The sequence below is a fragment of the Cherax quadricarinatus genome, chromosome 50, assembly GCF_038502225.1.
Source record: "Cherax quadricarinatus isolate ZL_2023a chromosome 50, ASM3850222v1, whole genome shotgun sequence".
NCBI classification, from domain to species: domain Eukaryota; kingdom Metazoa; phylum Arthropoda; class Malacostraca; order Decapoda; family Parastacidae; genus Cherax; species Cherax quadricarinatus.
Window position 1 is genome coordinate 18,514,178 of NC_091341.1, and position 13,701 is coordinate 18,527,878.

Consider the following 13,701-nt stretch of genomic DNA (forward strand, 5'->3'; position numbering starts at 1 on the left):
TAAGCTACTGCTTGTTATCACTGAGCTACTGCTTGTTATCACTGAGCTACTGCTTGTTATCACTGAGCTACTGCTTGTTATCACTGAGCTACTGCTTGTTATCACTGAGCTACTGCTTGTTATCACTGAGCTACTGCTTGTTATCACTAAGCTACTGCTTGTTATCACTGAGCTACTGCTTGTTATCACTGAGCTACTGCTTGTTATCACTGAGCTACTGCTTGTTATCACTGAGCTACTGCTTGTTATCACTGAGCTACTGCTTGTTATCACTAAGCTACTGCTTGTTATCACTGAGCTACTGCTTGTTATCACTAAGCTACTGCTTGTTATCACTGAGCTACTGCTTGTTATCACTGAGCTACTGCTTGTTATCACTGAGCTACTGCTTGTTATCACTGAGCTACTGCTTGTTATCACTGAGCTACTGCTTGTTATCACTGAGCTACTGCTTGTTATCACTAAGCTACTGCTTGTTATCACTGAGCTACTGCTTGTTATCACTGAGCTACTGCTTGTTATCACTGAGCTACTGCTTGTTATCACTGAGCTACTGCTTGTTATCACTGAGCTACTGCTTGTTATCACTAAGCTACTGCTTGTTATCACTGAGCTACTGCTTGTTATCACTGAGCTACTGCTTGTTATCACTGAGCTACTGCTTGTTATCACTGAGCTACTACTTGTTATCACTGAGCTACTACTTGTTATCACTAAGCTACTGCTTGTTATCACTAAGCTACTACTTGTTATCACTAAGCTACTGCTTGTTATCACTGAGCTACTGCTTGTTATCACTGAGCTACTGCTTGTTATCACTGAGCTACTGCTTGTTATCACTGAGCTACTGCTTGTTATCACTAAACTACTGCTTGTTATCACTAAGCTACTGCTTGTTATCACTGAGCTACTGCTTGTTATCACTGAGCTACTGCTTGTTATCACTGAGCTACTGCTTGTTATCACTGAGCTACTGCTTGTTATCACTAAGCTACTGCTTGTTATCACTGAGCTACTGCTTGTTATCACTAAGCTACTGCTTGTTATCACTAAGCTACTGTTTGTTATCACTGAGCTACTGCTTGTTATCACTGAGCTACTGCTTGTTATCACTGAGCTACTGCTTGTTATCACTGAGCTACTGCTTGTTATCACTGAGCTACTGCTTGTTATCACTAAGCTACTGCTTGTTATCACTGAGCTACTGCTTGTTATCACTGAGCTACTGCTTGTTATCACTAAGCTACTGCTTGTTATCACTGAGCTACTGCTTGTTATCACTGAGCTACTGCTTGTTATCACTGAGCTACTGCTTGTTATCACTGAGCTACTGCTTGTTATCACTGAGCTACTGCTTGTTATCACTGAGCTACTGCTTATCACTGAGCTACTGCTTGTTATCACTAAGCTACTGCTTGTTATCACTGAGCTATTGCTTGTTATCACTAAGCAGGTATCTTATAGAAGAAAAGGGAGTACTCAAGCCAGTGATGTCAAGTTATTGTATTTAAAGCCGGTTCAAAGCAGGTTCAAAGCCGGTTCAAAGCCGGTTCAAAGCCGGTTCAAAGCAGGTTCAAAGCCGGTTCAAAGCCGGTTCAAAGCAGGTTCAAAGCCGGTTCAAAGCAGGTTCAAAGCAGGTTCAAAGACATTAGTGCAATAAAGGATAAACATTTGCCAGAAAATAGTTTGATCAAAATAGTGTAAACATTTGAGTCATGATGTAAATAGCTTAGAAAACAGACAAGTTGAAGAATGAGACACTTGTGCAACATCTGGGAATCTTTACTGAGGAAACGTTTCGCCAGCCAGTGTCTTCTTCAGTTCAATACAGAGAAGAATAGTGGAAGATGAGGAGTGTGAGGTAATCAGTCCCTCAGCCTGGAGTCACTGTGTACAGTCCATCAATCTTGAATGGTACTTTTCTCAATATGGATGAACTGAACACGTCGACTCCAGGCTGAGGGACTGATTACCTCAAACGCCTCATTTTCCACCGTTCTTTTCTGCAATGGACTGAAGAAGCCACAGGCTAGTGAAACGTTTCTTCAATAAAGATTCCTAGATGTTGCACAGGTATCTCATTCTTCATTTAAATGGTTTATGTACACTTTAAGGAGGATCATTGGGAATGGAATCTGGCATATTCATGTAATCCGGCTGAAGTTGGATTAATTACAAGAACGAGGTGGAGCTTAGCAGAACACTTAAGTCACCGTTATAGTATGTAAAATCTTCAAGATACAGCTGATGCTGACTTGGCATGGGCGATGGTGCTTAATAATAGCTGTTCGGAAGTCCCCAAATACAGTAACAAAGTATTCATGTGTACTTATGGTGGCTGGTGTGAATATAGAGGTGCTATCTTACTGTCTTTCTTATAAAACTAAAATACTGAATTTCTTTTCACAACAAATTTCCTCGTAAAGCTAATTAATGACATTTTTCTTACAAACAAGAAGTCGCATAGTGTGTGTGTGTGTGTGTGTGTGTGTGTGTGTGTGTGTGTGTGTGTGTGTGTGTGTGTGTGTGTGTGTGTGTGTGTGTGTGTGTGTGTGTGTGCGTGTGTGCTCACTAAGTTGTGTTTGCTTGGGTCGAGACTCGGCTCATAGTCCCACCAGTGTGGGTATCCTCACTATATTATGTTTGCAGAGGTCGCATCATAGCTCCTGGCCCTGCCTCTTAACTGTTACCGTACACTTTTATTTATTTTAGGTTCCAGGGCCAAAACACATCTACTCTTAAAACTGTGTATGTTTGCCTCGACCATCTCTTCATCTAATGTATTCCACTTACAACCCTGAGACTAACAAAAGTGTTTCCAAAAGTTGTTACCTATCATGTGTCTCCCTGGCTGGCCCTCTTAGCCTCACGTGTCTCCCTGGCTGGCCCTCTTAGCCTCACATGTGTCTCCCTGGCTGGTCCTCTTAGCCTCACATGTGTCTCCCTGGCTGGCCCTCTTAGCCTCACATGTGTCTCCCTGGCTGGCCCTCTTAGCCTCACGTGTCTCCCTGGCTGGCCCTCTTAGCCTCACATGTGTCTCCCTGGCTGGTCCTCTTAGCCTCACATGTGTCTCCCTGGCTGGCCCTCTTAGCCTCACATGTGTCTCCCTGGCTGGCCCTCTTAGCCTCACATGTCTCCCTGGCTGGTCCTCTTAGCCTCACATGTCTCCCTGGCTGGCCCTCTTAGCCTCACATGTCTCCCTGGCTGGTCCTCTTAGCCTCACATGTCTCCCTGGCTGGTCCTCTTAGCCTCACATGTGTCTCCCTGGCTGGCCCTCTTAGCCTCACATGTGTCTCCCTGGCTGGCCCTCTTAGCCTCACATGTCTCCCTGGCTGGTCCTCTTAGCCTCACATGTCTCCCTGGCTGGTCCTCTTAGCCTCACATGTCTCCCTGGCTGGTCCTCTTAGCCTCACATGTCTCCCTGGCTGGTCCTCTTAGCCTCACATGTGTCTCCCTGGCTGGCCCTCTTAGCCTCACATGTGTCTCCCTTGCTGGCCCTCTTAGCCTCACATGAGTCTCCCTGACTGGCCCTCTTAGCCTCACATGTGTCTCCCTGGCTGGCCCTCTTAGCCTCACATGTGTCTCCCTGGCTGGCCCTCTTAGCCTCACGTGTCTCCCTGGCTGGCCCTCTTAGCCTCACATGTGTCTCCCTGGCTGGCCCTCTTAGCCTCACATATGTCTCCCTGGCTGGCCCTCTTAGCCTCACATGTCTCCCTGGCTGGCTCTCTTAGCCTCACTTGTGTCTCCCTGGCTGGCCCTCTTAGCCTCACATGTGTCTCTCTGACTGGTCCTCTTAGCCTCACATGTGTCTCCCTGGCTGGCCCATTTAGCCTCACATGTGTCTCCCTGGCTGGCCCATTTAGCCTCACATGTGTCTCCCTGGCTGGCCCTCTTAGCCTCACGTGTCTCCCTGGCTGGCCCTCTTAGCCTCACATGTGTCTCCCTGGCTGGCCCTCTTAGCCTCACATGTGTCTCCCTGGCTGGCCCTCTTAGCCTCACATGTGTCTCCCTGGCTGGCCCTCTTATCCACCTTGAGAGTATTTTATATGTCAAGATTATTTCATCTAGCGTTGCTAGATAGGTTAGAATCCTCCTCGTAACGAATTTCCCTAAGTTCTGCACTAGTCCTTCTTACAAACTTTACGACTTTCTCTTTTTATACACGCAGGCACACTATACTCCCAACGGATCCAACATAACATGTATATGTTCTAAATGAATCTTTGTTAAGGGTTCTTGTGTATTGTCTGCAGTTGCATTTTGCTTCTGGTCTTCCCACACCAACTTCCATTCTCATTACTCTTAACTGGTCAAAAGTCGTCTTCCTGACAATTCTTGCAGTCTGCTAAAGTCATCTTCAAGCCTCCCTCTGACCTTTCGGTTATCTTCTCCATTAAGTGCACATCACGTACGAACAGTGATACATGATGCACTCTTCTCAAGCAGGTCATTTATGTATATCAGGAACAGCAGGGGGCCAAGAACTGATTGTTGAGGAAACACCTGTATTCACTCCTAGCCTTTTTAAACCAATTTGTCGGTATCTATTACTAAGGTATATACCACTTCCTTACCGTCATCGTTTGTCTTCTATTCTCTAGGTATTCCTGTATTAACTTGAGCACCTTTCTTGTGCTCCTGCCTGCTCTTCCAGTTTGTATGTCTCTTGTGCGGTAGTGTCAAAGGCATTCTTAGTCTTGCCATCCTTCTCTTCCTAAGTTTCATTCCTAGTGCTTTAGCAGTATACTAGTCCGTAAAACTATAGTTTAGCGTTTCCTGTCTGTTTCCCTCCGTGTATATTTAGATTACCTTTTCAGTTTTCCAGCTGTCTGGCAGCTGTCCTGTATCTATCGACTTTTATTTCTTCCCAGGTGGTCACGCAAATTCACTGCTTCTTCCCACACTATCCAATGTGGTATCCTGTTTGGTCTCATTGCTTTCATTACATCTAATTTCCTTAGCAATCATCTTACTTCCTCATTTGCTGTTTTAATTTCCTCTAATCTTTGCTGCTCGCGTTCCCCCCCCCTTTTTTTATCTCCTGGAATCTTCCCCAACTCCTGTAAACACCTCTTTCAATCTTTTATTTAATTCTCAGCTTACCTCTCTGCCATACTTGGTAAAGTCTCCCCGTCCTCCTTAATAGTCTTTTACGTCGTCTTCTGTTGTCTGCAGCTATACATTAGCCTGGTTTCTATTTATTATTATTATATTAAAAACTAAGCACTAAACCTGTGTGGGTCATACGGTACCGAAGGATGTTTTAGCCTTTGCTGTTGTCGTTTCTATATATTTCGTGGCTAGAGTGGTAGTGTCATCGGTTCACAACTGAAGGACCCGACTTCAAACCCAGGATAGGGAAACTGGATTACCACCTCAGCCAAATGCCAGACCAACCAGGCTGTGATGAATATGTGGGCCAGAAGGATAGCAACAGCGTGACTGAACAGGCATTGAACAGAAAAGCCTGGCCACGGGCCGAGCTGCTAGGGTAAACAAACTCTGGAAACTGATCACAGATGAGTGAAGACGTGGTTCATGTTTGCTTACAGCTGATGAGGAAGAGAACTAAAGGATCCCGATGGAAACAAGTCACACTGCTTGAATGTTTTTAAGTTGTCTTGGGTTACTAAACTCTCCCGGTTAATATAGAATCTTCATCGTAATATACTAATTCCTAGCTCTTCTTTTTAGTTTTCTCTCATCTTATTCATGTTCTTTAAATCGTAGTCTTTGCTTCATTGAAATTCATTGACCCATGCTAACGCTATTCATATTTTCTTTGTTTGCTAGCACAGATGAGTTCATAGCTTCTTGGCATATCTTGGTAACCATTGTGTCATCTCGTATATTGTCTTATATTCCATTTCTCTCCCACAAAACTTCACTCAGGAACTTTTTCATGCCTATGTAATTACTTTTCTTTTACTCTTGGTTTTTTCTTGCTATATCTTTCCACTCTCGCTTCTCTTCACCTCCACCTCCAGTAGGTGGTCGAGTTGGACAGTCTACCTGGAGGGTGTTCCGGGGGTCAACGCCCCCGCGGCCCAGTACTTGACCAAACATGTGGTCAATGTTTACACAAGTTTCCTGGGGGAAACGGACAGAAATGAACTCACATAGGACACCTTTATTGAAGACGTTTCGGGCACTGGACCTTGATTACGTCTTCCATAAAGATGTCCTAAATGAATGTAATTATTCCTTTCCAAGTTGTCAGCATTTATTCATCTGCTTTCTCTTTTAACTACGAGTTCCCTTGTATATGATATCCTCATTCCTCTTAGGAAAACATCCAGATACAGTCTTATTAGTTCATCCTTCCCCCTCGCATCCTTGTGGTGTAGTTAACATGTCGGCTTATCAGGTTGCTCATTACTGCCTCCAGCAGCTTCTCTCTCCATGTTACTACTACTGTGTCTGATTCCCAATTCTCCCAGTCTTTTTCTTTTTTGATTAGTCTTATGATTTGTAGATTCGTTCCATTCGCTTTCTGCGCTGTTTCCTCTGCGACCTGCTACTGTTCTTCTGTTGCTTTTATTCTCCTGTATTGGTCGTCTTGTGCTTTGGGGAGAAACCTAATAACTTTTACCCATTTGTAACTACATTATTATTATTATTACATTCATGGGGAGCGCTAAACCAGTAGGAGTCATACATGCCTGGGAAATGGGAGGCAGTTTGGTTTGATCCAAGAAAGGGAAAGTTGGTCTAATTCCTTGGATTAAGTCCCTCACAGCGTCGTGGGGTAAAAGGGTCATGTGGTGTCCCATATTTTTTTTTAATAGATAAATTTACTCGCTAAGAGTTATTACCCAACCCCAGCTCATTACAAAGGTCCGCTTTAACTAAGTTGATGTGTATCCTATGGGCTTTCTAATTTTTGTATATTAGTAACATGATGAACTAAAAAAAACGTGTATTTTAAACGTGAATTCTAATTCCCTGGGACCCAAAACACTCTTAAGCCTGAGTCTCGCCCTTACCTTTATACCTTTGATATACCTTTGAAGAGTTTCGAGAGTTTCACTACTCTCGGAGCCCGGCCATGGGCCAGGCTCGTCTGGTGCTTGCATGGTCAACCAGGCTGTTGCTGCTGGAGGCCCGCTACCCCACATATCCATCACAGCCTGGTTGATCTGGCACCTGGTGAAGATACTTGTCCAGTTTCCTCTTGAAGGCTTCTACACTTGTTCCAGCAGTGTCTCTGATATCTTCTGGTAAGATGAAGATTGAGACACTTATGCAGCATATGGGAATCTTTATTCAGGAAACGTTTCGGCACACAGTGGCTTCATCAGTCCAATATAAAGCAGAAAGGTGTAAGTAGAGGAGGAGTTCGAGGTAATCAGTCCCTCAGCCTGCAGGGACGGCCCTATGCTGTACATTCTACAAGATTGATGGACTGAACACATCGACTCCAGGCTGAAGACCTACTTCGACTAGTGGATGGTACCACTATGACCCCGCCTCCTCCTGCTTCGCCTCACCTGACTACAGTATATAAGCCACGACTACGGCCCTACGTTGTACCACCAATCAACGCTGATCCTGTCTCCTCTCTGCATACTTAATAACCAATCATACTGAAGCATGCTTCCCTCTCCACCCCGCTTCCCGCCGATCTCCAGCAACAATCGCCGACCAGATCTACAGATCAACCACCATGATGCAGCCTGCACAGCTTGCCCACGTCGTCCACATCCTCAGCCAAGTCCTGACCTCTCCAGCTCTATCCCACGATCGCCTCAGCTGCTGGGTTAAGCCCTGGCTCTATTTCTACAACTAAGAACACTCCTCTCCAGCGCTGTTCTTCGTCTGTCCCGTCTTCCCCGCTCATCCCATTGGGATCTTACCTGAATTTGTTCGTTCCTATGCTGTACATTCTACAAGACTGATGGACTGAACACATCGACTCCAGGCTGAGGGACTGATTACCTCGAACTCCTCCTCTACTTATACCTTTCTGCTTTGTATTGGACTGATGAAACCACTGTGTGGCGAAACGTTTCCTGAATAAAGATTCCCATATGTTGCATAAGTGTCTCAATCTTCAACTTGTCGGTTTTTCAAACCATTCATCACTTCTGGTAAGATGTTGAATAGTCTGGGACCCCGAATGTTGATACAGTGTTTCCTTATTGTCCCCACCGCACCCCTGCTCCTCACTGGATTTATTTTGCACTTCTTCCCATATCTCTCACTCTAATGTTGTTATGGCAGTGTGCAGTTTGGGGACCAGGCCCTAGAGTACTTTCCAGGTATATATTACCATGTATCTTTCTCTCCTTGGCTCCAATGAGTACATGTTCAAGACCTGAAGGCGTTCCCAGTAATTTAGGTGCTTTACTGACTCACTGTAAGCTGTAAACGATCTCTGTAATTGTTCCAGCTCTGATATTTCACCTGCTTGAACGGGGCCGTCAGCACTGAGCAGTATTCTAAATGAGGGAGCACTAGCGATTTGAAGAGTATCACCATCGGCATTATTTCCCTTGTTTTGAAAGTTCTCAATACCCACCTCGTCATCTTCTTGGCTATCGTGATCTTTGTTTTATTATGGTCATTAAAAGAAAGTTTAGCTGACATAATTATTTCCAGGTCTTTGGGGCACTGAGCTTTTTACCTCACTAATGCTGAATCTTGCTCTGTTTACTACTTCTTTTTGTGTTGTGTGTGTTAGGAACCCGAAAACCCATCTGCCTACCTTCCCCGTAATGCACATGGCCTTCATTTTGTGCGCTATCACTCCATGATCGCATTTGTCTAACGCCTTTGCAAAATCTCTGTAAATCACATCTGCGTTTTGGTCGTCTTCCATCGCCTCTGTAATTCTGTCAAAGTGGTTCAGCAACTGTGACAGGCATGATCGTCGTGCTCTAAAACCATGCTGGTTCGGGTTATGCTGGTTGTGCTGGTCCATGAAATTTGTAATCTGCTGTCTCATTACTCTTTCGAATATTTTTATGATGTAATTTTTAGCTAGTGCTCTACTACCTCCTTAATGCAAAGGAGATATGTTTGCACTCTTTAAGGCCTCCGGTATTTCACCTAGATCTAGGCTATTTCTCCCAAGAACACTGAGGGCTCGTGCTAATGGTAATTTGCAATTCTTTATAAATAGGGCATTCCGTGAATCTGGTCCAGGTGCTGAGTGAGTTGGCATGTTATCCATTTCTTTTTCGAAATCTGTGCAGTTTGTACTAATGTCAGTTGGTCTGCGCAGCCTTTTGCTGGAGTGAAAAATTTTTCTGCATTTTTTACCTTACTGTCATTTAGTGGGTTGCTGAACACCGACTCACACTGTTCTTTTAGGATTTCACTCATTTTCTGTTCATCATCAGTATACGAATCTCTCAATAATGGTCCAATTCTACAGGTAGTTCTTAGCTTGGATTTTGCGTAAGAATAGAAATATTTTGGGTTTCTTGCAATATCCTGTATGGCCCTTTGTACTTCTTGTTAGGTAGGACATCCTAAGTTTTTGTTCTAATTCAGTGATCTCTCGGCTAAGACTGTCTCTCCTCTGTTGCAGCATATCTGTGTTTTTAAGCAATTCAGTAACCCGTTTTCTTCTATACCATCTACCCTTTCTCTAGGTCTGATCTTCTGGGTTTCCTCAATGGTACGTGCTTCATACATGCCTTGTATACTTCTGTATTGAGCTTCTCTAGGCACTGGTGGGGATTTAGGGTGCTCATGTCTGATTCCCAGGATGTCTGATAGCTCTTGGTTTATTTTTTCCCAGTCAATTCTGTAGTTGTTAAAATTAAACTTACTGAACATCCCGTCTCTAACATTGGTGGTTCAGTTCCTTAACCCTGAGTTAATACTTGTTTGAACTTCTATGTGATCAGAGTATATTTTCGTAACTGTTATGTCTCTGATTAGTTCTTCGTTGTTTGTGAATATCAAATCCAGGGTATTTTCATTTCTAGCGGGATCAATTATCTGCTGGTTCCAGGAGTACTTTTCACAAAGTCTCATTAGTTCCCTGGTATGTACCTGTTGAGCCAGGGTGCTTCCCGGAGATACTTCTGGTATAACATTGCGTTGCGCCATCTTCCATTTTACATGTGGGAGATTAAAATCTCGAAGGATTAAAATATTTGGCGTGGGATTTTCTAGCCTATCCAGATAGCTATATATCTTCCTTAACTGATCTGGGGATTCCTCAGCTGCTTATGGTGGTTTATATACTAGGATAATTACCAAATTCCTATTTTCAACTTTAATGCCTAGGATTTTTACTATATCATTCGTAAAATTCAGCACTTCTGTGCAACCGAAAGTATCTTTTACATAGATTCCTACTCCTCCCTGTGACCTATTAATTCTATCACATCTATACATGTTATAGTTTTCTATCTTTATCTCTCCGTCCAAAACATCCCTTGTGTGTGTTTCTGTAAATGCTCCAAATATGGCATTCGCTTCTGATAGGAGCCCACTTACATAACTAACTTTGTCATTTTTATTTGATTTCGCAAATATGAAGCAGGAATTACCATTTGGAATGTTTTGTTTAGCAGTGTTTCGTTAGTACCACTGGTGGTGTACTACCTGGTATGGCCCCTGGTGTACATACCCTGGTTTCTCCAGTACTGACTTTGCATTTGATTGTGCATTCGGCCCTGATGAGCTGATCGTTTCTATCTAAAAAAGATTGCTTTTCATTTTCCCTTTCTCTGTAGCGCTATATCCCTTTTACATGATGACCTGAGCAGCTCAGGTCATAGACCTGAGCAGCTCAGGTCATAACATTCTCTGAACTGTGTTGAAGCTTTACACATCACTGGGTGGAAGTACCTGCTGCACTCTTTGTCAAAGCGACACTTTCCCTTTCTCACATTTTCTGTTGTGTTTATTCCAGCAAGCTCTACCATATAGGCACATACCTTTTGCATAGTATGTGCAGATGTTTTGACTGCCTATATTTTCTGATTTTGTCTTTCCCAAGTTCTGCCATCTGATCTGAATTTTCTTGTTTCCTTGCATCCAGGCCCTGCCTGTAAGTCTAACCTAGGAGCTTTTAGATGTGAGTTCAACATTCCACCATTGAGCTACAGGTTAACCTGCCGCTATTATTTTTATTTCTGGTCATCTCTGTTCTCTGTGCGCAACCAAATGTATTTCCACCACCGTGAAGAATACTTTCTATTATCCCTTCTGCACCTCTTATTACTTAGTTTATAGCTATAGTCTATTGTCTGGGGGCATGGGAATTAATCGTTTGGGCCAAGGAATGTGAGGGGAAAACGTCAGTTCCTTGGATGGAAAGCCCTTCACCAACATCAAGGCACTTTCCTTGAAGGCTCTTGGTGTGCTGTTCCCGGTCCCCAGATTAACCAGGCTGTGACGGATGTGTGTGGCTGCAGGCCACCACCAAAAGTAACAGCCTGGTTGACCAGACGACGAGCTTGGCCCATGACAGGGCTTCGGGAGTAGAAAAATTCGAAACTCATCAAAGGTATATCAAAGGTAAAAGTAGCAGACCACCCCATTGATCTTCCTTCATGGGGATGAGGCACTTGATGCCCGTGAAGGGCTCTTGATCTGAAAAACTGGAGCTGCCCCTGCCTTTCTGGAATAAAGTATAACTGCCCAGACTCTCTAAGACCCATGTAAGTTTAGCGCTTCCCCATGAATATAATTAGTGTATTCTCATAATTTTCAGTATGGTTATCATGTCACCTCTCTCTCCGGGACCACCAAACACTCCACCTCCACTCTTCATTTCTAACTCGATTTTTTAACCTCTTGCAATCATTCTTTAGATCTTTAACTTTTAGCCTGCCTAAAGTGTGTGTGTGTGTGTGTGTGTGTGTGTGTGTGTGTGTGTGTGTAGGTGTGTGTGTGTGTGTGTGTGTGTGTGTGTGTGTGTGTGTGTGTGTGTGTGTGTGTGTGTGTGTGTGTGTGTGTATATGTGTGTGTGTGTGCGTGTATATGTGTGTATATGTTTGTGTATGTGTGTCTGTGTGTATGTGTGTGTATGTGTCTGCGTGTATGTATGTATGTGTTTGTATGTATGTGTGTATGTATGTGTGTGTATGTATGTGTGTGTATGTGTGTGTATGTGTATGTGTGTATGTGTGTGTGTGTGTATATGTGTGTGTGTATATGTGTGTATATGTTTGTGTATGTGTGTGTCTGTATGTGTATGTGTCTGCGTGTATGTATGTATGTGTTTGTATGTATGTGTGTGTATGTGTGTGTATGTATGTGTGTGTATGTGTGTGTATGTGTGTGTGTATGTGTGTGTGTGTGTATGTGTGTGTATGTGTGTGTATATGTGTGTGTGTGTGTATGAGTGTGTATGTGTGTGTATGTGTGTGTGTATGTGTGTATGTGTGTGTATGTGTGTGTGTATGTGTGTGTATATGTGTGTGCGTGTATGTGTGTATGTGTGTGTATATGTGTGTATATATATGTGTATGTGTATATGTGTGTCTGTGTATGTGTCTGCGTGTATGTACGTGTGTATGTATGTGTATGTATGTGTATGTATGTGTGTGTATGTGTGTATGTGTGTGTGTGTGTGTGTGTGTGTGTGTGTGTGTGTGTGTGTGTGTGTGTGTGTGTGTGTGTGTGTGTGTGTGTGTGTGTGTGTGTGTGTGTGTGTGTGAGTGAGTGAACGGAAGCGTGTGTACCTACCTGATAACAGGTGCACCGTCGTCTGCTGCCCTCACAGCTACGGTGAGAGTCCCCTGACTATCTATAGTGTTCCTCCTAGTCACTGTATCACCATATATTAAAAAAAAACAGAAGCAGTACAATCCCCCACGAGCCACATTTCAACAGGCAATTTCTCCCACCTGTCGTACAATCACGGCTACCAACACATCACTCATAGGCCATAATCACCCTTAAGAACCGCGAGATCACCAACCAGTGTGGGAAAACCGGTTATGTGGTAGGAGTGGGAGCGGTGAGTGTATACACCGCAATGTCCGCACAACAACTGCCACCACTCTTCAACCGCCTCCCCTCGACCTCTCATTATTGCCAGATGTCTCACTATTTCCCCTTATTTTACGCTCAAAAAACGCAATTTTCTACTTAAATGGAGAGGTTGCATGTTATGCGAGTACACTGAGGTTGATCCGAATGTTCCTTGTCTCTGCGCTAGCATCTGGAGGCCTGAAATGAGTGATTTTTTGGATGTGTTTTTGAAGTTGGGGTTGCCGGGCCCTTGTAAGGTGGAGACAACACCCATGGAAGTATCTCCCGCCTCCACAGTGGCGCTGTCTTGCTCCTCACTTGTTAATGTCACGCATCTCAACCCTAGCGCATTATCTCATCCCTACCACTACCTCACCCCCGCCACTATTTCACCCCTTCCACTACCGCACCCCTACCACTATCTTACCACTACTCCTCTCCTACCACTACTTCTCTCCTACCACTACCTCTCTCCTACCATAACCTCTCTCTTACCACTGCCTCTCTCCTACGACTGCCTCACCCTTACCACTACATCAACCCCCACCATTGTTACAGGAGGGGTATGGGACGTATAATAAACATATTAAACTAAAAATTACCACACACACACATCTCACACACTTTCAATCAGTCACAACCGAGGCTTCTACAGTCGCATAGGACGGCAAATATTCTTAAAATACCAATTAGGAGAAGCAGAACTCGTGAAGACAAAGAGCTATACAAGGAACTAAATAGAATTAAGGAAGTATTCTC

At 43.9% G+C, this 13,701-nt stretch overlaps 1 protein-coding gene across 3 annotated transcripts in view; it reads right to left on the reverse strand.

The window, feature by feature from the left end:
• The window catches only part of LOC128695373 (uncharacterized), a 193,561-nt gene extending 180,591 nt beyond the window's left edge, over positions 1-12,970 (reverse strand). For 2 of the 3 annotated variants that reach the window (XM_070095444.1, XM_070095445.1), the window contains exon 1: positions 12,655-12,970. The gene's annotated coding sequence lies outside the window, so the exon portion shown is untranslated. The remainder of the gene's footprint in view (positions 1-12,654) is intronic. The other variant, XM_070095446.1, reaches the window with a different exon arrangement.
• Between the last annotated feature and the right edge of the window lie 731 nt (positions 12,971-13,701).